General features: G+C 39.7%; 1 non-coding gene across 1 annotated transcript; it reads left to right on the forward strand.

The window, feature by feature from the left end:
• The first annotated feature begins 8,342 nt into the window (after window positions 1–8,342).
• Window positions 8,343–8,449, forward strand: LOC141589162 (small nucleolar RNA R71). The gene has a single exon (XR_012520111.1). It is a non-coding gene; the product is annotated as a small nucleolar RNA R71 (small nucleolar RNA).
• Window positions 8,450–14,219: the final 5,770 nt, after the last annotated feature.

Genomic DNA, 14,219 nt, shown 5'->3' on the forward strand with positions numbered 1-14,219 from the left:
TCCCAAGGGACGGGTATTGAAATGAAGATTCTATTGTAACTAGTAGTGTCTAGGGGTGTCACAAATTGGGTTTATGTAGAAGGTCACTAAACTAAAATAGCAATGAAAATAAACTAATAAGGTAGATGAAATAAGGGTGTAAACAATTGATTAAAAGCACTAGGGTGTCATGGGTTCATAGGGGAATCATGGGATATGATCATACAAACATGTTCTCAAATTATAAGCAAGCAATTATTGTTGTGATGGATTGAGTTGGGTTATATCTTACAATCCTAGGAAAGTTTGGGTCCCGGAGCCGAATCTCTTGGATTGTACAACACCTACAAGTCGACTTAATCTTCCCTACTTAACACATGCATGATCTAACAAGACTCGAGTTGGGTTATGTCTTACAAGTCAAGTTGAAAGGATAGAAGATGATAGTAAATGCAAGGATTCATAGGCTTAGCATTTCATCAAATATAACATGTGCATGTATTAAGATCAAAACAAGCAAGCAAATAAGATATGAAAGCATATTAATTTAAGCATGAATCATTCCCCATGTTGGTTTCCCCTAATCACCCATTAAACCCTAGCTAAGAGACTACTCACTCATTATCATATTGATCATGCTAGAAAGGTTGTCAATCATACTAACATAGTGAAACATGATGAATAAATGAAAGTAATTAGCAATAATTAAAAAGGGATTAAGAGATTATACCTACTAATGATTCCAAAATAATAATGCAAAGAATAATAGAAGAACTTGATGATTGATGGAAGGTTGTCAATCTCCCAATAAACCCAATAATCTTCTAATTACCCAAAATAAAGTAAGAACAAGAGAGAGATTGAAGAACTAAAACTTGGATTAAAACTTGATTAATATTTGATTACAATATTGAAGAGAGATTTGATTGATATTAACTACTCTAATATTTGATAAGAAGAACATGCTCCTCTAATTAGACTAATGGGGTATTTATAGTGAAAATTAGGGAGGATGCATTAGGGTTAACTAAGGGCTAAACTAGTAATTACACTTTTTAAGTTGAGCAAGGAGCCTCCGGGATTATCCGAGAGAAGGGCTTCTCCATTTCGTAGCTTGAAGAACGAAACTGTGCTGTGCTGTGATCCGTGCGGCTGGGAGTCGGGACGGCCGGATCTGGGATGGACGATCCGAGCGGATCAAGGAACAAGCCGCTCGGACTGGGCATGGGGAATCCGAGCGGATTCCTGGTGAGGACGCTCTGATCGGCGAGGACGGGCGGATTCTCTACAATCCGTTCGGATTGTAGTTCAGCAGCTTTCTTTCTTCTTTTTCTTCCCTTTTCTTCATGAATTCCTTGGGGATTTCCTTGGGGACTCAAGGATCCTTTTCTCAACAATGCTCTTCTACTATGCTATGTACAAAGGCCTTCTAGTCTTGTCTCTCCTTGATGCTTGGTCATTGAATATGATCAATTTAGCCTTGTTTTGCCATGAAAATGCAAGATTCTTACTCCTTTCCTACCAAGGGATCAAAATCTCAAAGAATATGCAAAACAAAGAACTAAAGATAAGAAATGACCCAAATAGGCACTAAAAAGCATGGAAACAATGGTAATTCGGGGCTAAATATGCGCCAATTATGGTCGCATCAAATATCCCCAAACCGAACCTTTGCTCGTCCCAAGTAAAGAGGTGACTAAGACTAGGACCAATACTAACCTAACCTAATAATAATAGCCGATATGAGACAATTAGCGGGTCTCACTCCGCCCCTTCAACTCACAACAAGACAACCATGAGGTAGGATGCCTTCTTGCAAGGCAAGGTGGGTCTTGCCAAAATGGCGACACATCCAAACATTAAGCACACAAAAACACATAATGGATGCATCTACAAAAAGAATAGCCACTTTCCTCATCTAAGTGGCGGAAATTATCTACAAGGGAAGCAATTCAAGGGTACACAATCCTTCATAGATGCAATTTGTTCAAACTACTAAGCCTAGAAGGATACCAATAAATCACCTCCAAAAGGTGTCAAGCTAGGGTACCTTTGTCCTCAATCGTTAAATGCTTTTGTCAAGAGTAGACTCCCCATGGTGTTAGAAACACTGGAGGATCGCGGAATTCCCCCTCTTGCCTAGACAAGAAGAAGGGTCGTCCCCTCTCTACCATGCACAAAAATGGATACGGTGGATAAAGGGATCAATAGATATTTGAGTTTCACTTTGGGAGTTTGCTTTTGTTTTTGTTTTTTTTCCCCCAAATTTCTTTGGCATTTGACTTTTTGAGAACACTTTCTTTGCCATTTCTTTTTGATTTTTGGCTTTTCAATACTTGACAATTTTTTTTTTTTTTTCTTTTTGAACATTTTCAAAGTCACCCCAATTAGTAACGAGGGTGCCTTGTATTTGAAGCTTTTAGGAGTTCTATTTTTGCTCCTCTTTTCATTTGATGCATTTTTGCAAACTTTCTTTCACTTTTCATTTCATTGAACTCAAATTGATTTCTTTTTGTGCCCATTCCCTTTGATGACAAAAATGTGGTAGAACATGGATGATGGATGTATGCATGGTTTCAAGGGTCACCTTGGAATAAACGGTAGCCAAGGAGTTATCACACCACAAGGTACTCTTGACTCGGCCTTAAACCATGGGTCAAAGGATACTAGCATGACACATCCTAGGGTGTTTTACAAGTATTCTAACAAGCAAAGTCTTAAGAAGAAAAAGCATCTACTAGGGCCTATATACACTTGTCAAGCTTCCCAAATAGATGGTTTCGCAAAATTTTCTAACATGCAACTACATGCCATGATGCAACTTAGCATATATACATCCTAATGCATATGATTCTACCAACTAATATGACATATAAACTAAATGCAATCCTAAGTTCACATTGTTTTTACCGCATCAATCAAAATAAAGCCACATAATCATTAACATAAAGAGGAAAAAGGAGATTGGAAAGATCATACCATGCGGTCTTCAATATCCTCATGTCTCGGATGTGGCGTAGTAAATCAAAGTGAACAAGGATAAAACAAACACAATATATACAAGACAATATATACAAGGGAAATGAACTTGTTTTTGGTTTTTTTTTTTCAATTTTTCAAATTTTTATGATTTTTGAATAAAAGTTAAGTGTTAGAATTCCCATCCCCACACTAATATGGGCATTGTCCTCAATGGCCAAAATGATGGAAATTATGCAAAGATGATGCATGATTTCTATACTAAATGCAATTCTACACTAAGCTATACTACATGATGCATGGTTTTTGTTATGACGGAGAGGATAATTTAAATTACCTCCCGTTGCGTATGCATTAACTTCCCTGCACAAGTAAGACACTATTGCTAATGTCAAAGCATGGGGAGTTCATGCACACGCTATGCTATGCATGAAACTAGATTGTCATTTTGGATTTTACAAAAGTGGGAACAATAAAGAACACCTCAAAGGAACCGAGGTGTGAGTCCTTTGATGTTGCTAGGACTAAACCAACAATGATCAAAATGAAATAAAATACAAAGAGATATAGACAAACCGTGGGAGAGTAGGAATCTCCAAGGCTAGTCTTCCATCATGCTACTATCACCATCACTTCCCTCATGAGAAGTGGTCACATTGCCACTTTCCTTGGCACTTTCTTCTTTGCTTTCCTCATCACTATCTTCTTCATCATTTTCTTCACCATCTTCACCATCTCTTTCTTTATCTCCACTTGCTTCTTCCTCAATGTTATCATCAAATTCCTCATCATTTCCAACAACCTCATTGCCTTCCACCACGTCCCTTGATGCACCCGGAAATAAGGCTTCTCTATCCGCCCAACTAGGCAAAGGACAAGATGGATCAAGGAGTCCTTGCCTAGCTAGATGTAGGAGGGGAGGATATTGAGCCAAATAAGCATTCTTCCGATCTTCATAAGCTTGCTTGTGCATGGCTTGCATTAGAAGAGTGACATAATCTTTTTCAATTTCAACTCCTTGCGGTTTGAACTCTTCATAATCATAGGGGTAAGGTGGTATAACAATGGAAGAGGAGGGAGTTTCATGATCACCCTTTTGTTGTTGAATGATGTACTCGGCTTCCTTGGATAGGGGAAGTAAATAGTTGGTCCGGTGGACACTAAGACGGCAAATCTTTGCGGGTAGAGTGAATGATCGAGCCTCACTTGTAAGCCACCCATACTTGGTATCAAGGGGATTGTGAGCAACCCACTTAAACTTGTTAATCAAGGTGGACATATCAATAACATGGCCACCATCCTTAGCCTTGTACTTGCTATCCTTATTGAAATTAGGATCAAAGTGCTTGGCTAGGACCGTGACAAGGCCGCCATTAACAATTACGGTTTGACCCTTCTTCCCACTATCTACATGGAGCCATCTATCAACCAATAGCCTCAAAGAATTGTAAGGCTTGGTGTGAATTCTTCCAATATTCAAAGTTGATTCAAGGAGAATAAAATCGAGTCCCGTGAAATGATTGGTGTCTTTCCTAGCAATTATGGTATTTCCCACAACTTTGTGCCATATTCTTATGCCCGGATGATGGACCAAAAGAGCACGACAAGCTTTAAAATCCTCAAATTTCTTCCCGGAGATTGCCTCCCAAAGAGGCTCGGGATCATACTTCCCATATTGCTTATAAAATTTATGTTCATCGCTAAGACCCAAAATTGCACCCAATTAGGAAAGGTAATGCGTCTACTAGTGTTAGCTAGACGAAACTCAATATTTTCCCTATTCTCAACTTTTGTCACTTTTAAAGAACTTAAGAATTCCAAGACAAGGGAGGGTTATGTTACTTCCTTCATTTCAAACAATTTCTTTAAACCCATGGCATTGAAAAAGACTCTTGTTTGTTCAAGAACACCCAACTTCTCTAAAGCATCTTGGCATATGAATTTGGTGGATTGAATTTGTTTCATAGCAAACTTGACAAATGTATTTCTATGGGAATCGGAAATGAATGTTACCTCCGGGTAATGCAAGAGTTGATTAATTACCGGAGTAGAGGGTGATGCTTCCATAGAAATTTGTTGAGGTGGTTGCACTTCCAAGCTTGGTGTTGATACCACCATTGCCAAAGCCTTCTTCATTTGTAGAGCTTTTTGCCTTTGAGAGAGAGTTGTAGTCTTTGGTGCCTTTGCTTTTGCTTTTGTTGCTCCCTTTGTTCTTGCCATTTGATGAGCTAACCAAGAAAAAGATCAAAAATCTTCAATTTGTAGAATGCCCAAATCGATTTTGAAGGTAAAAGGCTTTGCCTTTGTGAGAACAAAAATCAATTCAAAGGTGAAGATTTTGTGCTTGGTTTTGATTGTTAATGAAGATGGAGTGATTGATTTGTTATTTGAAAGATGGTTTGATTTGATTTTGGTGAGTTTTGTTGAGGGTTTTTGTTTTTGAGATGGAGAGGATGAGGGTTTTGATGTTATGGGTAGTGTTTATGAGTGAATGAATGAATGAATGAAGGTGGGGTGGGTATTTAAAGAACTCGACAATATTAGGACGCAGGACAATCCGTGCGGATTAGGCGCAATCCGCTCGGATTCTTGACTTCAAATTTTCAAAAATCCCGCCTAGAGACGGGCGGATTCGGGGAATCTGCTCGGATTCTTCCGAGATGAGACGGGCGGATTTCGTGCGGGACGGACGGATTCTTGTCCGAGAGATTTTTCTTTGTTTTTCTTCACCGCAAGACGGGAGGATTGTCCACAAGACGGACGGATTACGTGAGACGGGCGTCTTTCCGTAAATCCGCTCGGATTCTTCAACGATCAAGAATTTGCGAGTTTCGGCTCGGCCCAAGACGGGCGTCTTCTCAGCAGGACGCTCGGATCCTCTGCAGACGGGCGGATTCTCAGGAATCCGCTCGGGTTGGTCCTTGTGTACACGGATTTAGTTCCATCCGTGCACCAACGCATTCCCTTATCATTCTTTCTTTCTTTCTTTCAAATCTTGTGTTCTTCATTGTGGGGGCACTACTAAGGCATGAATAGCCTAGGCAATTGCCATCCCGGACTAAGGTAAAGCACTACACATCAGTTAAAATCATTAGTCCCTCCCTCACTTCTCTCTTTTCATGACAATTATTTTGATCAAAGTAAATAAATCCAAAAATGACAAAAAAAATGCAATACAAAAATTGAATGTAAGTTAGGGAGTTAGAAATATTTACAAGTGGTGGTTTAGGGAGGACTCCACCAAACTCTCATTCTTGATGAGATGTCAAGGAGGCATGTTCAAGGTGTTGTTGATGTTGCTCAACACCTCGAAGAAATAATTAAAAGCTTGTTCATTGTTGTGGTAGAGGTCCTCAATAGACCGTGGCCCTTGTTGTTGATCATGATCGATGGCATGCCCAATGTAGGGATTAAAGATCCCTTCAAATTCATCGTCCCAAAGACCACAAACTTCATTGAGTTGATCATTGAAAATCTCTTGCTTGGATGGAGACAACTCTCCCAATTTCTTCTCTTGGCCAATGAGGCCATCATCTTCTTCCTTGGTTGATTTTGATGAGCTTTGCAAGCTCTCCTTTTCACAATTCACTTGCTCTTTGAATGGAGCATCTTCAACTTTCTTCCTCCATTGGAGTTCCGATTTCTTCTTTTCATCTTTTCGGCTATAATGATCAATCATGAAACATGGCTCATGCAAACGAGGAGCTCTCATGGTCTTGTCAAGATTAAAAGTTATGCTTTCATCTCCCACTTCTAGAGTGAGCTCTCCATGTTTCACATCAATCACCGCACCCGCGGTGTGTAGGAAAGGTCTTCCTAAGATGATTGGAATGTTGGAATCTTCCTCCATATCAACTATGACAAAGTCCACCGGGATGAAAAACTTCCCAATTCGCACGGGGACATCTTCCCATATCCCTAGCGGTGTCTTCGTCGATCTATCGGCCATTTGAAGAGTGATATTGGTACATTTAAGCTCTCCCATTCCCAACCTTTTACTTACCGAGTACGGCATGACACTCACACTAGCCCCTAGATCACATAAGGCTTTGTTGATCGTTGTGTCGCCAATGGTACACGGTATTGAGAAGCTTCCCGGATCCTTTAACTTTGGAGGTGAACTCCCTTGAAGAATTGCACTACTCACCTTAGTGAAGGCGATAGTCTCAAGTTTCCGGATTGACTTCTTCTTTGTGAGGATATCTTTCATGTACTTTGCATAGGCCGGAACGTGATTGATTAATTCCGTGAAAGGAATTGAGACTTCTAATTTCTTCACAATTTCCATGAACTTTCCAAGTTGATCATCAAATTTAGGCTTGGCTTGACGACTTGGAAAAGGAAGTCTAATCACAATGGGCTCCTTTTCTTTGGCTTTGTCTTCATTTTTCTTTGAACTTTCTTCTTTTGATGATTCCCCTTCCTTGGGACCTTGCACCACAACTTCATTCTCACTAGCTCTCACAACTTCATCCTCAACTTGCTTCTTCGGTGCTTCATATCTTGTACCACTTCTCAAGTGAATGGCACTAACCGTTTCATGTCTAGGGGGATTACCTTGAGGTGGTAATTGCCCCTTTTGTCTTTGTGAGTTTGAAGATGCTAGTTGGGTCAATTGTGTTTCCAACATCTTGGTGTGAGCTAGAATGTTGTTGATGGTGGTGTCTTTTGCTTGGCTATCTTTTTGCATTTGGGTGAAAAATTCTTGTTGATTTTTTTGCATTTGAAGGACCGCTTTTTGGACATCAAAACTTTGGTCATTGTGGTGATTGTATGGATTTTGATTTTGGTAGCCTTGGTTTTGATTGAAAAAGGGTCTTTGATTTTGATTTCTCATGGGTGGTGGAGTGTATGTTGTTTGAGGGTTTTGGACATTTTGGATTTTGTATGAGAGATTTGGATGGAACTTGGTGTTTTCATTGTAAAAATTTGAATAAGGGGTACCACTTTTGTAAGCTTGGAAAGCATTGACTTGCTCGGTTGTTCCCCTACATTCACTTGAGTCATGACCCAAGGTTCCACAATTCTCACATATCCCGCTTGGGATTGATGAGGATGCCGTCATGGCATTGACATGATGCTTTGATGATTTTGAGCTTTCCTCAAGTCTAGCCATAGCTTGTTCAAACTTCAAGTTGATTGTGTCAATGTGAGCACTAAGTTGAGCACCCAATTGAGTAACGGTGTCCACTTCATACTTTCCTCCTCTAGTAGCCTTGCGAGGCCTACTATATTGCGAATTATGGACCGCCATTTCCTCAATCTTGTTCCATGTTTGATTGTCATCAACTTCGGTGAACATTCCATTTGATCCCATATTGAGAATGTTCCTTGAATCTTCATATAAACCATTCCAAAATTGTTGCACTAAAAACCATTCGCTAAGTCCATGGTGAGGACATGAGCGACAAATACCCTTGAACCGCTCCCAAGCTTCGTACAAAGATTCTTCATCCCTTTGCTTAAAACCCGTAATTTGAGCTCTTAGCATGTTGGTCTTCTCCGGTGGGTAGAATTTTTTGTAGAAAGCTAGAGCTAGCTTCTTCCAAGAATCTATTCCAAGGGTGGCCTTATCAAGGCCCTTCAACCATTGCTTTGCGGTGCCGATTAACGAAAAAGGAAATAAGACCCATCTTATTTGGTCTTGAGTCACGCCCGTTTGAGAGATAGCTTCACAATAATCACAAAATGTTTCCATATGAGAATGAGGGTCCTCACTAGGCATTCCCCAGAATTGGCTCCTCTCAACTAGTTGGATGAAGGCGGACTTGGCAATAAAGTTTCCGGTAAGATGTTGTGGGGTAGGAGTACCATTTGGTAAATCCTCCTCGGTGGGTATAGAGTGTGACGAGAATTTAGGCATTGTAGGTGGATTTTGTGTGGTATTGTTTAATGGGTTCTCTTCTCCTTCTATTGCGAAAGGATTGACAAACTCACTAGTGGGTTGAACAACTTCACCAACACCTCCCAAATTCCTCCTAACAAGTCTCCTATTATTCGTCAAGGTTCTTTCGATTTGACGGTCAAAAGGTAACAAATCTCTTTGTAACCTTCTAGACATGCAAAATATCAAACAACTAGAAAACAATTAGAACAAACCTTGAGGAGTCTTACTTCCCCAAGGTGAAAAAGACACAACTAAAAACAATAAAAGAAATCTTAAATCAATTAAACACCGTCCCCGCCAACGGCGCCATTTTTGATCGGAGCCATTTGGTGTTCACAATTAAGCATATGTGGTCGTTGGTCAATGGTCGATACAAAACACAATTTATACTTCACAAACAACTCTACAATTAGTAAAGAGGCAAGTAAAGGTCGGATCCCAAGGGACGGGTATTGAAATGAAGATTCTATTGTAACTAGTGGTGTCTAGGGGTGTCACAAATTGGGTTGATGTAGAAGGTCACTAAACTAAAATAGCAATGAAAATAAACTAACAAGGTAGATGAAATAAGGGTGTAAACAATTGATTAAAAGCACTAGGGTGTCATGGGTTCATAGGGGAATCATGGGATATGATCATACAAACATGTTCTCAAATTATAAGCAAGCAATTATTGTTGTGATGGATTGAGTTGGGTTATATCTTACAATCCTAGGAAAGTTTGGGTCCTGGAGCCGAATCTCTTGGTTTGTACAACACCTACAAGTCGACTTAATCTTCCCTACTTAACACATGCATGATCTAACAAGACTCGAGTTGGGTTATGTCTTACAAGTCAAGTTGAAAGGATAGAAGATGATAGTAAATGCAAGGATTCATAGGCTTAGCATTTCATCAAATATAACATGTGCATGTATTAAGATCAAAACAAGCAAGCAAATAAGATATGAAAGCATATTAATTTAAGCATGAATCATTCCCCATGTTGGTTTCCCTAATCACCCATTAAACCCTAGCTAAGAGACTACTCACTCATTATCATATTGATCATGCTAGAAAGGTTGTCAATCATACTAACATAATGAAACATGATGAATAAATGAAAGTAATTAGCAATAATTAAAAAGGGATTAAGAGATTATACCTACTAATGATTCCAAAATAATAATGCAAAGAATAATAGAAGAACTTGATGATTGATGGAAGGTTGTCAATCTCCCAATAAACCCAATAATCTTCTAATTACCCAAAATAAAGTAAAAACAAGAGAGAGATTGAAGAACTAAAACTTGGATTAAAACTTGATTAATATTTGATTACAATATTGAAGAGAGATTTGATTGATATTAACTACTCTAATATTTGATAAGAAGAACATGCTCCTCTAATTAGACTAATGGGGTATTTATAGTGAAAATTAGGGAGGATGCATTAGGGTTAACTAAGGGCTAAACTAGTAATTACACTTTTAAGTTGAGCAAGGAGCCTCCGGGATTATCCGAGAGAAGGGCTTCTCCATTTCGTAGCTTGAAGAACGAAATCGTGTCTTTGTCTTTTGTGATCCGTGCGGGCTGGGAGTCGGGACGGCCGGATCTGGGATGGACGATCCGAGCGGATCAAGGAACAAGACGCTCGGATTGGGCATGGGGAATCTCGAGCGGATTCTGGTGAGGACGCTTGATCTGGCGAGGACGGGCGGATTCTCTACAATCCGTTCGGATTGTAGTTCAGCAGCTTTCTTTCTTCTTTTTCTTCCCTTTTCTTCATGAATTCCTTGGGGATTTCCTTGGGGACTCAAGGATCCTTTTCTCAACAATGCTCTTCTACTATGTTATGTACAAAGGCCTTCTAGTCTTGTCTCTCCTTGATGCTTGGTCATTGAATATGATCAATTTAGCCTTGTTTTGCCATGAAAATGCAAGATTCTTACTCCTTTCCTACCAAGGGATCAAAATCTCAAAGAATATGCAAAACAAAGAACTAAAGATAAGAAATGACCCAAATAGGCACTAAAAAGCATGGAAACAATGGTAATTCGGGGGCTAAATATGCGCCAATTATGGTCGCATCAAGAGGTCAGTCGATCGACTGACCAACATGGTCGATCAACTGAAGACGCTGCTGATATTGAATCTTTTCGTCCTCCAATGCCAGATAACTTGAGGGACCACTTGTTTCGGGGTACTTCGACTCCGAAATTATTGCGGCAAGACCCAAATGCTGATGGGTCAGTTCCAGTTCCAAAGTATGACCCGATGACGATTAATTGTTCATTTTTGAGACGGTCTGAAGAAGGTTCGAGCTATAACAAGGACAAGGTGGTGGATTTTCAGCCTAAATCCACTGACGCGGGTATGCGAGACCTAGAGGAGAGGGCTAAGTTACTTCTTACAGCCCCCTATCCAGAGAGATTAGTGACGACAAAGGAACAGGTATCATGTAACAAATTTGAAAATGTTATTCGTAGCTTAAATGTGCAAGTTCCTTTCCTTGAATTGGTTAATCAAGTGTCTGCTTACATGAAATTTATGAAGCAACTTTTGTCTAAAAAGAAGCCACTTGATACTGTGCAATCTGTCGCACTAACTGAGGAGTCATGTTCTTATTTAACTCATACTGCACCTCATAAGCTAGAAGACCCAGGTAGTTTTTCAGTCCCATGAAATATTGGCACCTTTTCTATTGAGAAGGCATTATGTGACCTAGGAGCCAGTATTAGTGTCATGCCTTTGAGTCTTGCTAGGAAGTTGAAATTGACTAGGTTTTGCGAGTCACTAACATGAGATGAGATGGCCGATCGTTGCGGTCCCCCAATAGGAGTCTTAGAGGACATTCCTGTGCAAATAGGGAAGTTCTTTTTCCCAGTTGACTTCGTTGTGTTAGACATGATGCCCGAGGATGCTCACATTCCTATCATTTTGGGTAGACCATTTTCGCACACCTTCCGGTGCGATTATAGATGTTGGCTCAGGGACATTGACTTTTAAGGTAGGGAAACATTCCATTGTCTTTGCCCAGATAGCTAAGAAGAAAGACCCCATGTGGCCAGTAACTTGTAATGTGGTTTCTGAAAAGAAATCCTATTTTATGCTTTCTGACATGCTTGCCTCTATGCCTATTCCTGTTGTAACACCTCCGCCCCAGATTGGGAGCAACTTGGAGGAAGATTCTTCTATTTTGGATATTGCAGGAGTTGGTTTGGGGAAACGAGAGCCGCATGTTGCTCCAGCTGTGAAGGAGCCAATCGTTCAAAGAGGCGGCTTAGGATGTCTTAGCTATGGCACTGATGAGGAGCCTGATGAGGAGCCAGTCAAAGTGACGGAGTCCGATTTGGATTTTGATGAGCCAGACGAGGTCATTAGTTGGGAAGATGTTGGAGCTGTTGATCCGTTGAGTTCTGCGGATGTTGAAGTTGATAGGAGTGCAGCTGAGGAGATGAGCACTGTAGAGGCTACTTTTTGTAGCCAGGAGCCGAGCAAATGGGCCATTTCGTGGCCATTCTTGATCAACTATTAGTTGATTAAGACTTTAAAAAACATTTTATTGCTTTTTGACTTTTTATTGCTTTTGTGTGCGCGAGACGTTCGCATTTCATAAGTTTGCTTAGGATTTAAAGACTTTAGACTGTTACTTTGGGTTTTGCGCAATTTTGGGCGCGTTATTATGTGTATTTGCAGGTTTATAGATCATGTTGGCTCAATTTATTGAGCTAATTCGAAGAAAATCAGAACTTAAAGCAGGTTTTCCAGTCGATCGACTGCCTCCTATGGTCGATCGACTGAGCTGCGAATTCCAGGAGCTTCGTTCTGTTCACTCGGTCGATCGATTGGGTGATGTGGTCGTCGACCGCCCGCCCGCCGCTTTGCACTGTTTTCGATCATTCCCCTGTTGTGTTTGGTCGATTTGCGGAGTTGAGGGAGTCTTTTCTCCACTTTATTCTCCGACTCATTTCTGTTTTCTTCCGTTTCTTTATTTTACACATAATTTTGCGTTTGATGAATTGTTTTCTCGGAATTACGCGTGGTATTGTTTGTCTTTTCAGGTACTAATTGGTAGCACTGCTGGCTACTGAAACCTCCTAGCTCACGCTGGTTTGGGGAGGTTTCCTTTTGCTGCGCTTAAAGTCTAGTGAGTTTCTGAGTTTAATTTCATGTCTTATTTAGTTTTTTTATCGCAAAATCCCATTTCCTTTTGTTTCATTACATGATTTTGCACAATGGGGACATTGTGTGATTTGGTTTGGGGAAGGGTTTTGCATTGCATTCATATGTTTTATTGCATTTCTGTTTCACGTTTATTGCATTTCAGTTTGCGTTGTTTATTTCATTTCATATATATATACAAAATACAAAAAATTCAAAAAAAAAATTGAAAAATTTCCAAAAATTTCCAAAAATTTCATATTTATTTTAGCATGTAGGTCGAGTCGGAACGGTAGTATTTCAATGATGACATTGCATTTGCATCTGTTTATGCCTAAGCCTTGCTTAATTGACATGTTATTAGTAGAATCATTTGCATAGTCTACGAGTTTTCGTTAAAATTCTTGCTGAACTTTAAACTTGACTTAGATTTTTGGCAAACTACATCATTTTCTGAGTTTTAGAGCCTATAACTGGTGACATCTATGACCAGTTTATCTAAGATTGTGAGTAGTTACTCCTTATGAGACATGTTACATAAATTTGCATAAATATGAACTTGATCTGCTTAATACCCGTATGCATTCGGTTTGTGGTTTGTTGACACATGTGGAAGAGGTTTCCTTTATTCATTTTGCCCATAAGCTCCACACTGCCAAAAATAGCCTTTTGTCCCTTTTACTACATCCTATATTCAGCCTGCCTTTGTCAAGCTAGTAGTATTAGTCTTTGGGAATGTTGTTATTATTTTTGGTTGCATATGCTCTTATTGAGATGATGTTGGATGAAAGAATGAAGGAGGAAAAAGAATTGAAAGAAAATGTTTCGAAAAGAAAAAACAAAAAGGAAACGAGTGCTGTACTGTATAATCCGGTCGATCGACTGGCCATCTTGGTCGATCGACTGAAGCCCGAGAAGAGAAAAAAAAACGAAATCACATGGTTGGAGTTTTGATCAGTTGGTGATTTTATTCCCATGTTTTATTATTATCATTTGGGGAATTACAATTATATCGGAGATTGTGAGATTTGTGCTTGCTATTAGCACCGTTTCGATTGAAATTTTGAGCAAGAAGTTGGATGTTGCCATATGGTTTTGTTTAGGTACTAGCTTGATCACCTATGCCTCCACATTCCCATAATTGTTTAGCCTCTTCTTACCCATACCTCACATATCCATATTTACCTCGGCATGTGTCATGGTCATTTGTTTGGTTGGAATGCATATGTATG

The sequence above is a fragment of the Silene latifolia genome, chromosome 6 (genome assembly GCF_048544455.1).
Source record: "Silene latifolia isolate original U9 population chromosome 6, ASM4854445v1, whole genome shotgun sequence".
NCBI classification, from domain to species: domain Eukaryota; kingdom Viridiplantae; phylum Streptophyta; class Magnoliopsida; order Caryophyllales; family Caryophyllaceae; genus Silene; species Silene latifolia.